This window comes from Rhinopithecus bieti, unplaced genomic scaffold (assembly GCF_001698545.2).
Source record: "Rhinopithecus bieti isolate Rb0 unplaced genomic scaffold, ASM169854v2 scaffold_2654, whole genome shotgun sequence".
In the NCBI taxonomy this organism is placed as follows: Eukaryota; Metazoa; Chordata; class Mammalia; order Primates; family Cercopithecidae; genus Rhinopithecus; species Rhinopithecus bieti.
The window spans coordinates 1681117-1694057 of NW_016804048.1; the positions used below are offsets into that span (position 1 = coordinate 1681117).

Consider the following 12941-nt stretch of genomic DNA (forward strand, 5'->3'; position numbering starts at 1 on the left):
CTCAAAAAAAAAAAAAAAAAAAAAAAAAAAAAAAACCCTTGAATTCTGCTACAATCTAATTTTCCCTATAATGTCCCTTTTCTTTTTTTTTTGAGACGGAGTCTCACTCTGTTGCCCAGGCTGGAGTGCAGTGGCGCGATCTCGGCTCACTGCAAGCTCCACCTCCCAGGTTCATCCCATTCTCCTGCCTCAGCCGCCCCGAATAGCTGGGACTACAGGCACCCGCCACCACACCTGGCTAATTTTTTGTATTTTGAGTACAGACGGGGTTTCACTGTGCTAGCCAGGATGGTCTCAATCTCCTGACCTCGTGATCTGCCGCTCAGCTTCCCAAAGTGCTGGGATTACAGGCATGAGCCACCGCGCCCGGCCTATAATGCCCCTTTTCATCCTGTCATTCCACTGTTCAAAGACCAACACTGGCTCTCACCGCCAGCCTCCTGCGCCTGAGCTGCTCCGAGCAGCATGGCAGGTGCCCCAGAGGGAACAGCTCACCCTCTCCTGCAGGCCACACCTGATCCCACCCCAACCAAGCTCCTGGCCAGCACCACAAGCCCTCAGAGACCCTTCCCTTCACTCCCTAAATCCCAGCCCTCCCTCAAGGCCCAGGCTGATGCCCTCTGAGTTTCTCCATCGATGCCAAGAAAAAGTTCCACCAACCCTGCCCTGAACTGCATGGTTTCCAGTGTTCTCCCTGCACTGCGGGCACGAACTACTCCATCCAGGAGACCTTCACAGACACAGGCCACCACCAGCTCTAGCTTCTCTGGCCAACAGTGGGGGCAGGCAGAGCCAAGACAGGCTGTTCCAGCCCCCTCCCCTCTCTGCCAGCCACAGCCTGGATGACGGGTGACAGCCAAGCCTGGAGCTTCCCCCCCAGCCCCACCCATCCCCAGCAGCAAGTCAGTGGAAGCCAGTTTGAAATGGCTACTAATTTGGAGTGACTCACACTATGGGTGACGCTGTAAGCGCCTCCAAGTCCCACATGCTGCAGACAGCACTCAAAATGGTCAAACAAATCCAAACTCTGGCTTCAAACCTAATTGCTTTCCTGGGGGACCCAATGGCTCTTCCTCACTTAGGTCTTTGCAATCCGTATGTCCAGTTTTTAAACAAAGCTGTTTAGAATCTCCCAGGATTAAGACAAGTAGAAAATTGCAAGCCCAGACCTCTACCTCATTTTTTCTAAAACAAAACATGTCATTCTGCATGTTCACACACCCGGAAAGACACAGTGCATTCAAACTCAGCTGGACCCCCTGCCCCTCTGAGCCCTCCTGTAGAGCCTGGCCCTGAGAGGGGGCTGGGGACTTGCTGAGGCAGGATCTGCTCCTACTGTCCCTGGCACCACTGCCCTCAGGGCTTGTAAGAGAGCTTCGGGCCCCTAAGCCTCAATCTCCACACTGGCAGGTGGCCAGAGGAGAGGCTGCCAGCAGGGTTTCCAGGTACTGTGTCCACATTTTACCCTGCCTTCTAACGGGAAGGCACTCACATCACAGGTATATACTGACATTTTTTTTCCCCCAAGATGGAGTCTTGCTGTGTTGCCCAGGCTGGAGTGCAGTGGCCGATTTTGGCTCACTGTAACCTCCGCCTCCCAGGTTCAAGCAATTCTCCTGCCTCAGCCTCCCGAGTATCTGCTATTACAGGTGCATACCACCAAGCCTGGCTAATTTTTGTATTTTTAGTAGAAATGGAGTTTCACCATGTTGGCCAGGCTGATCTCGAACTCTTGACCTCATGATTTGCCTGCCTTGGCTTCCCAAAGCGCTGGGATTACGGGTGTGAGCCACCATGCCCAGCCCCTTTTTTTCTTGAGACAGGGTCTCACTCTGTCACCTAGCCCAGAGTGCAGTGGTGCGATCATGACTTACAGCCTCAACTTTCTGGGCTCAAGCAATCCTTCTGCCTCAGCCTCTCAAGTAGCTGGGACTATAGGCACACACCGACTACCACACCTGACTAATTTTTTTTCTATTCTTATTAGAGATGAGATCTCACTATGTTGTCCAGGCTGGTCTCAAGCAATGCTCCCACCTTGGCCTCCGAAAGTGCTGGGCCTACAGATGTGAGCCGATTCTGATCTGTTGAGAGTGCACACGTGGGCCACTCCACTAACTGCCAAAACAATGCAGAGTGCCCTCCCACATAAACCCACGCAAGTATACCCAGCACACATGTAAGGCAAGTGTGCACACAGTCACTAACACACACACACGTGCATGGCTGCACCGTGTTTCAGTCTGGCTCTGAGAATCCCTCCCACCCCAGCTCACTTCCCTCACCTGTTCACTGTCCTCAGAGGCCCTCTCCCTGACTCTGAACCTGACACATTCCCCACATTGCAAGGGGAGGGACCAGACTGTGTGTGTTCCCAGGAACATGTGCACCCCATGATTGGAGGCGGTGTGCCCGCAAGTGTGCACACAGCCAGGGTCACTGCCCACCAGGGCTCAAGGTGGTTGCCTCAGACACAGCTGGACTTTGTTCCGGCTACACAATAATGTATTCACTTTAATTTTTGCTTGTAACCTGAAGAAGGGCCATTTTTCAAATTTGCACAAACGTGCTGTAAGAGTTAGCAGCAACCCTAAGCTACTAAGGCCAAGGCCAAGGCCTCACCAAGATCCTGTACCCCAAAGGCCACAAGACCCTCCAGCCTTCCTGCAACAACAGCAAAGCCTCCCCAGCAGGTGGGGGGATTTTAGGGGGCACTTACTGAGCTTCCTGACTCTTCAGACCCCTTGGACTGCTCTCTACCCCATTCTTTCCTGTTCCTATCACAAGATCAGACGTTCTAAAAATGATGACCATTGAGAGTAGAAATGGTCACAAGACTCTCAGAAAGTGAGTGAATATTCAAAGTATCATCAATTTCCAGCCATCCACCGTAAGGGAGCCTGAGAGAAAACAGAGGGCGGAAGGGGTGTGCTAAATCAAAGCACAGATAATACTAAACAATAGGCCAAAAAAAATCTACATTTGGCTCCAAAGTATTGGGCTGAAATGCAGAGAGGATCATGCTCCCAACTCCAGATGCCAGCAAAGGGGTTCTTCTATCTCCTTTCCATTCTGAAGAGCACCCTCCTGGTTCAGGCTGAAATTCTGGTTATGCTCTTGGTTTGAGAGCAAGGAGAGGGTTTGAAAGCTAACCTGCTCCAGGCAGATACTCTCATTTCATTATGCTGTGGCTATGATTGAAGTTGAAATGATTAACATGCAGGGCTGGAGTCCAGGACTGGAGGCTTACTCCTCACTGCCTCAGGCAGGGGCACGGAAAAGAGAGTTAAAACCAAAGCAACAGCAGAGCCCTCAGCACAGGACAGAAGTCAGGCAGTAGGACCCCGCCACTTGCCACTCACAGGGAAGGGGACCATCTCCACAAACAACCTCCACCCCCAGTCAGGCTCCTATCAGGAGTCAGATCTCCAGTTTATTCATTAACTTCACTCTTTCCTCCTCCATCCACCTCCAGGTCAGAGGCCGAGAAGGCACTAGTCAGAGGCAGAAGGCAGGCCCAGGACTGGAAGCCAAAACCCAGGCATCCCAACTCATACCACCTCAGAAAACACCTCCAGCAGAGCCAGAAAGAACCCTGGCAATGGGTCACCCAGCCTGCCACTTTGTGGGTGAGGAAACCGGCCTGAAGAAAGCAATCAACTTGCCCAAGTTCGCACAGCAGTTAAGAGGGAGGAGCAGGGGCCAGAATAAGAACCTCCCACCCCAGGACTGGTCAACATCCCAGAGCATGGCTCCAGAGCATGAGAAGAAATGGCAAAACCAAAGCTCCCTAGGCCACAGCCATCTGAGAGGATCAACGTCCTGTCTGCCAAGGCCTCTGCTCACGTCTCCCCCACTTGGGTTTCAACGCAGATGCACGGAAGAAAGACAGTCATCTGGATAGACACAGCTGCTGATGTCAGGGGCTATCTGTGTCTCCCCAAGGCCATACAGGCCTCCTGGGGAGACCCTCACCAAGTTCTATCTGGCAGGGCCCACCAGGAACAGGCCCCACAGGATGTGGGGCACATGCTGCACAGCAAGATGGTCATTCCCTTGTCCTTAAGTCCTTCCTTCTCTGCTGCCCAGTCTTTTTTAATAGAGACAGAGTTTCACTATATTGCCCAGTCTGGTCTTGAATTCCTGCCTCAGCCTCCCAAAGTGCAGGGATTCCAGGCGTGGGCCACTGCACCTGGACGGCTGCTACCTGACCTTCACCATTCTAATTTTCCTCCACCCAAGCCCATGTGCCTGGCTGCACTGCACCATCCAGTGATAGGTGGTGCCTCAAATCCCAGAGCTGCGAGAATGAAAGCAGACACCCACACGGGCCCCAGGGAGGCGGGAGGAGGACTTAAAATGGGAGCTCAGGCATTCCTGCTGCAAGCAGGCTCAGGGAGGGACCTGGAGCGGATTCCCAGCGTCAGTGAAGAACTCAGAACAGTCACAGGTCTGCATTAGAAAAGGCAGGCGCTGCAGAGTCATAGAATCTGGGCTGGAGCCCCTGCTCCCGGTAACACTATGTGTGGGCCTTACCTGCTGCCGCTGATAAAAGAGGACATGACAGCTACCCCGCGGGGCCTTTGTGAAAGTTAAATGAGATTCAAATTATAACTTCATCTGATTAAGTTAAATTGGTTGTGGATATTTGTAAAGGGTCTAAAACTGAGTCTGATTATGATGACAAATGTGAGTACCAGCATCCTAAGTATAACGTGAAGGCATGGCAGGATGAGAAGAGGTTCCTGGCCACTCTTGGGGCACCAAATAACCCCTGCTGGAACCCACAGACAAGAGAATGTTTGGCAAGATGAGCCACCAGCCAGCACCATTCCGCCCCCTCTCCCTGCTCCACTGACTACACCATTGGGTTCAGGGAAGGTAAGATTTTACGTATCACCAGCAGGGAGAAGCCGCAGGAGCAAACACACATAAATTAAATATAAAAGGCCCAGGTCAGTAAACAGCACCCCAAGGGAACCTGAATCAGCACCATCTACCCCCACTGTCTGGCTGCCTGGTCTGTAGCCTGGCACAGGGGAAGCCTCGATGCACAAGTGCTAGAACAATGAATAAACCATCAGCAAGACCCCCAGGGGCCTGGAGGAGCAGAGAAGAGGGCCCCGTAAGGGTCCTGGTGGAGGGCGGTGGGCATAGCAAAATGGAGGCACTGAGGATTGGCCAGGACTCCTGCAGCTTCTCTTCTGGCCTGTGGTGGGAGGCCCCTCCACCCTGGCTCCCAAGCCTGCTGGAAGGAGACAGGAAGCAGGAAGTTACAGGCCTCTCCCTAGGCTTCCTGCACACAAATGGGGTGGCCAAGAAAGAATCTAAGAGTACCATCAGCCACCAATCAGAAACAGTGGGGAGGAGATAATTCTTGCCTGGCCCCCAAAGCCCAATTTAAGGAGCTTAGAAAAGCAAAGCCAGGAGTCAGGGCAGGACAACTAGAAAATGTCAGCATCCTCTTCTATCCTCCCCAACCCACAGTTAAAGAGCAAGAAAGACCTTGACTTCAGATGGAGTTTATAACAGAGGCCCTACCCCACAATGGACCCGAACCAACACTGACCTGTTCCCTCTGAACTTCCTGCAAACACCTTGGCTGCTGACAAATAAAAGAAGGTTCCAGGATATTCCTGCAGGAAGGCAAAAAATTAGGTCATCACTTTGGTAAGAAGCCACTCTAGGGTGAATTCTGTCCATCAAGGACCACTCTTTGGGGCAGCAATCCCTCACCAAGAAACTGCTCACTCAACAAATGGAGAAGGCCAGAAATGGCAAACAGGAAGGCAGTATGCTAATGCCACTCAGTTGCTGGTGGGTACCCAAGGCATTACGATCAGAACCCAAGCCCTGGCCCAGCAGAAAAGACAGCTGCAATTGATTAGTGATGTCTGCCACGGGCAGTTACAGAAGTAACAGAATCCCCACCATGTATTTGGCATCCCTGGGGTAGACCTTTGTCATCCAAGGATTTAACATTACAATTTTGGCCACTCACAAGTAACCCAAAGTTTCAAGATACATAAAAGTGTGTAAACTTACTGAGATGTGTTTGCATCACATATGCTATGAGGTCAATATGAAGGAACGGGCCACCTTGTTGTTTTCATCTCTACCACATTCAAAGTTACTCTTACGGAGCAATAAAAACTTGGTGGAAAATGGCCACCAAGTGAGAAATAAAACTGCAGCAGAAACTGAAAGGGCAGTTAACTTGGGGTGTGAGGATATATGCAGGAAACATTTGACTCTGCAGAAACATGACTCCGGAGAAAGCCAGGCCCATGAACAAATATTGCTGTGGATACAAATTTGGGATGGTAGAAAGTGCAAGATTCATTTCTTGAGATGTGAGGGGTCCACCGTGCCTACTCTGTTCTGTGCCTCACAGCAGTGAATTCAGGGCCAAGGAGAACATCAGAGGGAGTGAGAATCCATGCCCTGAAGGGGCTTGCAATCTAGTTGACGAAACAATACCTACTGGAAACAGCAAATGGCATTGCATTTTCACAATCACCCAGCACAGAATCAGCTTCAATTCCCCTTCACCTTCATCCTTTCCTCACTTCCCCACCCAATCAAGTTACAAATGATCCTGATCTTACTTCCAAAATGTCTCAAGTTCAATGCCTCCTCACCATTCCTCACAGGTGCCCAGCCACTCTCCCTACCATGACGTCCCCTCTTCACAGACCCCAGATTCACCCTCCTTAAGCCCAGTCCTGCTTCTGTTACCCTTGCTCAAAACCTGCAAACTTCCCAGGGCCTCCCAAGGTTGATGGCTGTCTCCACAGCACCAGTTTAATGCTGGCACATGGTGGGCACTCAAGTTCTCTTGGAAGAATGAATGGACAGATAAAGTTCTTGGCTGGTGATCTGAGGCCGCCCACAATACAGCTGTTATCTACCTGCCCAACCTCTCCTCCATGGCTTCCCTGCACACATCCCACGCCTGGCCCGCCTGCGCCATTCACACACCCCAACTTTCTCAGGGCCTAGCCCCAGGCTGATCCTTATTCCTTCTGTTGAAATGCAAGCTCCCCTCCCGGGTTCATGTCCACCACCACCTTCTGCATGAAATGGTGCTCCTCAATCAAGGTGACCGAACTGTTTCAGCTCACATAACATTCTGCTCTCAGAAGCCATTCACCTTGTCCTTTGAACTGTCATCTTTTGAACCCGTTTCTCAACTCTTTACTGGCTAACAAGCCCCATGAAGATAAGGATGTTCATCTTGTTTATTTTTGCAGCATCAGAACTTAGCACAGACTTTTTTTTTTTTAAGAGACAAAATTCTTGCTCTGTTACCCAGCCTGGAGTGCAGTGACACAATCATGGCTCACTGAAGCCTCGAACTCCTGAACTCAAGCGATCCTTCCACCTCTAGCTGGGACCATAGGTCCATAGGTCCACAAGTGTGTACCACCACACCTGGCTAATATATATATACATTATATGTATAATTTTTTAGATACAGAGGCCTCACTATGTTACCCAGGATGGTCTCAAATCCCGGGCCTCAAGTGATCTTCCTGCATCAGCTTGCCAAAGTACTGGGATCACAGATGTGAGGCACAGTATCCAGCCCAGCACAGACTCTTATACATGTGACGCATACACTGTTTGTGGAGTTCACCAGAGAACCACCCAAGGAAATCTATAAAGGCCAGGAACAAAATGAAGACAGAAAATGCCATAGGAGTTCCCAGGAAAAACAGGCTCATTTGGGATGGGATGCCAGGGTCTTGAAAGGAGCTCAGACATGAGAAGGGTCTTGAAAGAGGAGAATGGAAGAACTATCCAGAAAGGTGGAAGAGGATGAACTAAGGCGCCAAGAAGGAATGCGCAAAGCATGCCTGGGAGATTAGTCTGGCTAGAACCAAGGGTTCCCGGAGGGAGAAGAGTGGTAATAAGGCTAGACAGGCAAGATGCTGAATGCCAGGCGAATGCACCTGGATTAGATCCACTCCCTCTTAGTCAGTGAGGATGACAACCACTGCAGGCTGGGCCCTCATAGTAGAAGAAAAGAAGTCTTGTCCTCTCTTGTTCCAAGCATATTAGTTCAGTCTCCTCCACAAAGTTATAAATAACAGCCACCGTTTACTGCACACCTGCTGTGTATGAGGCCCTGAGCTATGTGCCTCACATACATCAGCTCATGGCTCCTTCCCAACATCCTGAGTAATTGGTATTGTTATCCTCATTTTGCAAGCAGGGAGCTGACGCTAAAGGAGGTAAGGGCACCTCCCAAGGCCCAACCCACTCACTCATTCACTTAACAGTGCTGGCTGGCCCTGGGGTTACAGGCTTGTGACAAAGGGGCACTCCCTCCAGCCACCCCAGGGCTTCCCACCTAAGCTGGGCTGCTTCTCCACAACTCTGCAGATTAATTCCTCAAGGTCAGCATTTACGAAGCACACAGAAGGAGCTTAATAAAGCACACTAAACAGACAGAATAGTGGCTGCCAGAGGCTGGGAGGAGGGGAAAACAGTTGTTTCATGAATATTAAAGCTTCAGTTTTACAAGCTAATTTCTAGAGCTCTGTTGCACAACAATGTAAATATACTTAATGCTACTGAACTGTACACTTAAAAATGGTTAAAATGTACACTTAAGATTTTACATTTGCTGGGTGCGGTGGCTCATGCCTGTAATCCCAGCACTTTGGGAGGCCGAGGCGGGTGGATCACGAGGTCAGGAGTTCAAGACCAGCCTGGCCAACATGGTGAAACCCCATCTCTACTAAAAAATATATAAAATTTAGCCAAGGGTGGTGGCGGGCGCCTGTAATCCCAGCTATTCGGGAGGCTGAGGGAGAGAACTGCTTGAACCCGGGAGGCGGAGGTTGCAGTGAGCCAAGATTACGCCACTGCACTCCAGCCTGAGCAACAGAGCAAGACTCCGTCTCAAAAAAAAAAAAAGGATTTTACATTCAGTGTTTTTTACCACAATTTTAAATTTTTTTACATAAAGCTCACTTCCTAATTGGTTGAGTGGCTGCTAATATCTTACACTGTTAATTATCTGATGCTGGAAGAGACTCTAGAATATTTCTAATCCAATATCCCACCAAAACGGAGAGTTGGAAAGAGGAGGTAAATTGTCCAAGGTTGCACAAATAAGTGGTGTCAGGTGAAGACAAGGCTCAACATAGAGGAAAGGGGCTGGGCGTCGTGGCTCACGCCTGTAATCCCAACACTTTGGGAGGCCAAGGTAGGAGAACTGCTTGAGGCCAGGAATTCAAGACTAGAGACCAGCCTGGGCAACATGGCACAACCCCATCTTTACCATAAAAAATAAAAAATTAATTATCTGGGCAAGGGGCCTGCACCTATAGTCCCAGCTACTCGAGAGGCTAAGGCGGGAGGATCACTTGAGTCCAGGAGTTGGAGGCTGCAGTGAGCTGATTGCATCCCTGCACTCCAGCCCAGGCAACAAAGTGAAAAAAATAGAAGTGGCTGAATGCAGTGGCTCACGCCTGTAATCCCAGCACTTTGGGAGGCCAAGGCAGGCAGATCACCTGAGGTCACGAGTTTGAGACCAGCCTGGCCAACATGGTGAAACTCTCTCTCTACAAAAAATACAAAAATTAGCCAGGTGTGGTGGTGGGTGCCTGTAATCCCGGCTACTCGGGAGGCTGAGGCAGGAGAATCGCTTGAACCCAGGAGGCAGAGGTTGCAGTAGCCGAGATAGTGCCATCGCACTCCAGCCTGAGCAACAAAAGCAAAACCCTGTCTCAAAAAAAAAAAAAAGAAGAAGGGCAGAGGCAGACAGCAGAATAGAAGGCACAAGGCAGGAAGGTCAGAAGCCAGGGTTCAAGTTTTGCTTCTTTCACTTAATGAGTTTTGTGACCTTAGATATTTATTCTCTCTGAGCCTCATATTCCTAACCTATAAGACGGCAATTAAAAGTTACAAACCTCGCCCAGTGTGGTGGCTCACGCCTATAACCCCAGCACTTTGGGAGGCCGAGGCAGGTGGATCACTTGAGGTCAGGAATTCGAGACCAGCCTGGCCAACATGGCGAAACCCTGTCTCTACTAAAAATACAAATATTAGAAGGCGTAGTGGCACGCGCCTGGAATCTCAGCTACTCGGCAGGCTGGGGCAGGAAAATCGCTTGAACCGGGGCAGCGGAGTTTGCAGTGAGCTGAGATCCTGCCACTGCACTCCAGCCTGGGCAACAGAGTGAGACTCTGTCTCAAAAAAAAGTAACAAACTTTACAAGATTATGTATGAATTAAATAAAATTATATACAGCTAATGTAATGTGCATAGAAACACTTGGCCAACTGTAAATTACTTTATCAACACTAGTTATTGTTATTAATATTAAATATCTGTTCATAGGTTCAAAGAACCCTGCCACAATATTAAAATCTGATTAAACCAGACCAAAAACAAAAATCCTACTCTCACCTGTTCAGGAACTTGCACACAGGGGGTCTTCAGTGAGTGAGAGTGGAACTGAATTACACTTCAAGTTTTATCTACCCCAATCCTCTCCTTCCAACCCACAGCCCAGCTGCATCAGCCATGCCAGGACCGAGCGCCAAGGGTAGGAAGCTGGTGTAATTGTCTGCCTCTCTGGCTGCATTCCTTAGCTAAATATAAATGATTTTATTCAGGCCATTGTTTGAAATTATCCATAATCCCTCTCCTCGCCTCCCCATTACTTATGATGGCAAGCTAGCTGTGTATCTCTATAGCAAAGCATATATTCAACATTCTCTGTGGCTATTTTCAATAAAGAGAAGGGAGCTGGCAGGTATATATAGGGATCCTCGCATGAGTCTTCGGTTTTCTCCACTAGTCCAGGAAAGCTTCCTGGAGGAAGAAATACCTGAGTTACCCCAGGGAAAAGGACAGCTGCAGGTCAGAAGGGCACGCGCGCATAGAGACTGGGTCTCTGAACCAAGAGTGGTAAGCCCCTGCCTTCTTACCCTCGTTTTGGTGATGCGAGGGAAAGGTAGCTCAGGGGATCCCATACTACCCCAAGCTTCCCTAGACAATACAGGCATTTGGGGGAAGATGAAGAAGTGACCCGTATATTTTTCAAAGAGGGAGGAGATCCAAGACTCCAGGTCCAAGATGTACAAGTACAAATATTGCTCTTACAACAACAAGCCAGTTTCTTGTTTGGATGTTTTTTTTTAAACCACAAGAAAGTTTTTTCACGTCCCAAACTTGAATGCACAGATGGGCTAGATCTCCAACTTCGGGGTGTGCCAGAGTCCTGTCACTCGGAGCGCTGATCTTCCAGTAGTGGCCCAGGGAGTGGTCGCGGGTGCCGGGGGACTGCAGGCTATATCCCAGCCCTGCCCGAAGGCCTCTGGCCCTCTGGCCCTCTCTGGGGTCCTTGTATGGACTGTTCCAAGCGGTGCACTGGGTCGCACAGTCGGAAACCCTCGCCAGCCCCGGGGGCTCCCTTTCTGAAACGGTCTTCCTTGGAGCCACCCCCTGGAGGACCCCACTTCGCTCGGTGCCCGGGCCCCGCACCCATCCTCCCCTTCCCGGCCCGCTTCCCGCACGGCGCCCACTCTGTTCCTCGTCCTCTCGTCCCACCGCCGCCCTGCCCACACCGCCTCCCGTGGGCGCCCCCGGCCGCTCCGCCTTCTCGGGACCCGGCCCGGGGGTGCCCAGCCCGCCCGGCGCCGTCTCGAGGAGGCCGCGCAACTCCGCCAGGCTCACGAGACCGCCTGCCCCCGCCGCCCCGGGCCGCACTCACCGCGCCCGCAGGGACTTGAGGGTCCCGCACGGCTCGCGCTCCGGCCCCCGCCGCCGCCGCCAGCGGAAACGGGGGGCGGGGCCTGCCTGGGGAATGGCGAGTCCTGCGGGGCGGGGGCGGGGGCCGCCGGGGCGGGGCGGGGAGGGCGGGGCGGGGCTGCCGGGGCGGGGAGGGCGGGGCGGAGAAGGAGCGCAGGGCTGAGGGGGGCGCCAGCGCCAGTGCCCTGCACCGCCCCAGGCTGGGTCCCCTGCGTTAAAGGAGGGGGAGCCCGGGGACGGGGCACAGGGCCCGGGAGGCGCGGGTGCCCTCCGGGGGTTCCGGAAGACTCCCTCCCCGCCCCGCCACCCGCACGCCCCGACCGGCCGCTCCTCCGAGGTGCTGTGATCACGCCTTCCCCCTGCGGCGAACGGGCCTCTTCCCAGGGTAGAGGCGGGAAGGTCTGGGCCTGGCAGTGCGCTCTCCTGGGCTCTGCGCCCACACGGCACCCAAGGGCCGTCCTGGCCCAGGCCTCAGCTCTCTCCCTCGCGCCAGGCTGCCTGGCCTCCCCACCCCACCCCCACACCTACGAACCCCTTCCCGGGTGTTTCGGGCGGGCTGGATGAGATGCTGACAGCGCCTGCCGGAGACACCTCTTGCAGAAAGAGCCGTGCCTCCCCAGGAGCTGGCGGCCGCCAAGGGCGGGTACAGGGCACGGTGTGCGGGAGGGGTGCGCTGAGGCAGGAGAAACTGCAGGTAGGCATGTCTGGCCCGGCGCTTTTTCAGGCCTGGATTTTATATGTTTTTTGTTTTTTTGGTTTTGTTTTGTTTTTTCTTGAGACAAGGTCTCACTCTGTTGCCCAGGCAGGAGTGCTGCGGTGCGATCACGGCTCACTGCAGCCTCGACTTCTGGGCTCAAGTGATCCCGCCTCAGCCTCCAGAGTACTTGGGACTGTGGTCGCGCACCACCACGTCCGGCTAAGTTTTTGGTTTGTTTTTTTTTTTTTTGTGCAGACGGGGGTCTCCCTGGGCCCAAGCTGGTCTCAAACTCCTGGGCTCAAGCCATCCTCCTGCCTCTGCCTCACGAAGTGCTGGGATTATAGGCCTGGATTTTTTTTTTTTTTTTTTTTTTTTTTTTTTTTTTTTTTTTGAGACGGAGTCGCCCAGGCTGGAGTGCAGTGACCCGATCTCAGCTCACTGCAAGCTCCATCTCCCGGGTTCGCGCCATTCTCCT

The 12941-nt window shown here is 52.1% G+C and overlaps 1 protein-coding gene across 2 annotated transcripts in view; it reads right to left on the reverse strand.

Moving 5' to 3' along the window:
- TSPAN9 (tetraspanin 9) overlaps positions 1-11816 on the reverse strand; it is a 208530-nt gene extending 196714 nt beyond the window's left edge. Inside the window, exons 1-2 of one of the 2 annotated variants that reach the window (XM_017862909.1) lie at positions 11732-11816; positions 5570-5636 (exon numbers count right to left, since the gene is read on the reverse strand). The gene's annotated coding sequence lies outside the window, so the exon portion shown is untranslated. The remainder of the gene's footprint in view (positions 1-5569; positions 5637-11731) is intronic. The other variant, XM_017862915.1, reaches the window with a different exon arrangement.
- Between the last annotated feature and the right edge of the window lie 1125 nt (positions 11817-12941).